Genomic DNA, 1,124 nt, shown 5'->3' with positions numbered 1-1,124 from the left:
AAATTCCATTCAGGTTGACTTTGCCTTTTGACTTATCAGGGTTGATAAAATAAATACAAGTGGAGCACTTGGGTTGAATTACTGGCCTTGCACCAAAATTTGAAATCACTATTATTATCAGAGATGCACTTGCATAGCTAGTGACTTGATCGGAGATCGTGTGCTGAAACAAAAACAATTGCAGCATGGAAGATGTTTGTAAGCCATTTAAGCACACACACAAAAAAAACCCCATTAGATTCACTTCATTTAAATTTAATTTGTGTCAAAATATTTTCATCAGTTTGAAACTTTGAACTGTTCACTGACAAAACTTTGTGCAGCATCTCATTATTATTCTCATTATTGAAATTATTATATTTATTAATAATAATGGCTTCAAATTTTGGTACAAGGCCAGCAAATTAAAAGGACAAAGTAAGTTGATTAAATTAACCCTAGTATTGAGCTGATAGTTAATTTATCAACCCCAAAAGGATGAAAAGCAAAGTTGACTTAAACAGAATTGGAACTCACAATGTAAAAGCAATGAAATGCTGCTGAGCAAAGTGCTCATCATGCCAACAAGTCTGCTGGCTCACCACCTTAATAACAACAATACTATTAATAATAACAAGGATAAAATTTATGGAGATGTATTTGCATAGCAAGTGACCTTATTTGAGATTGTGTGCTGGAAAACAATTGCAGCGTAGAAGGTGCACCTTTTATTATATTCATTATATATATTGTTTCTGATATAAATTAATATTACTAACAAATATTACCGGTACCTGACACCACCTTAATTTAAGAAATACACAAAAAGCATTACATTCACTTCAATATTTAAATTTAATTTGTCAAAATATTTTCGTCGCTTTGAGACCACAACTTTTTCACTGTCAAAATTCTGTGCTGCATAATATTATTTGTAGAAATAACAACAAAAACAACATGACGATCAGTAGACATTTGTTGCCTACAGCAATACTTCTTAAACTGTCTAATGTGATGTACCAGCATTTTTTTTTCCAATGTGTCAGGTACCTGTAATATTTGTTAAAAATATTAATTTATATCACAAACAATACATATAATGAATATAATAAAAGTTGACAATATTTTTATCTTATATCTATTTT

The 1,124-nt window shown here is 30.2% G+C and overlaps 1 long non-coding RNA gene across 1 annotated transcript in view; it reads left to right on the top strand.

Annotated features, from left to right (window-relative positions):
- The window catches only part of LOC118764461, a 16,529-nt gene extending 16,312 nt beyond the window's left edge, over window positions 1-217 (top strand). The window contains exon 3 of the long non-coding RNA XR_005000271.1: window positions 124-217. This is a non-coding gene — a long non-coding RNA (uncharacterized LOC118764461). The remainder of the gene's footprint in view (window positions 1-123) is intronic.
- The last annotated feature ends 907 nt before the right edge of the window (window positions 218-1,124 follow it).

This window comes from Octopus sinensis, linkage group LG8, assembly GCF_006345805.1.
Source record: "Octopus sinensis linkage group LG8, ASM634580v1, whole genome shotgun sequence".
NCBI classification, from domain to species: domain Eukaryota; kingdom Metazoa; phylum Mollusca; class Cephalopoda; order Octopoda; family Octopodidae; genus Octopus; species Octopus sinensis.
The sequence above is the reverse complement of the archived record's forward strand: the minus strand, read 5'-3'. Positions and strand labels throughout refer to the sequence as shown.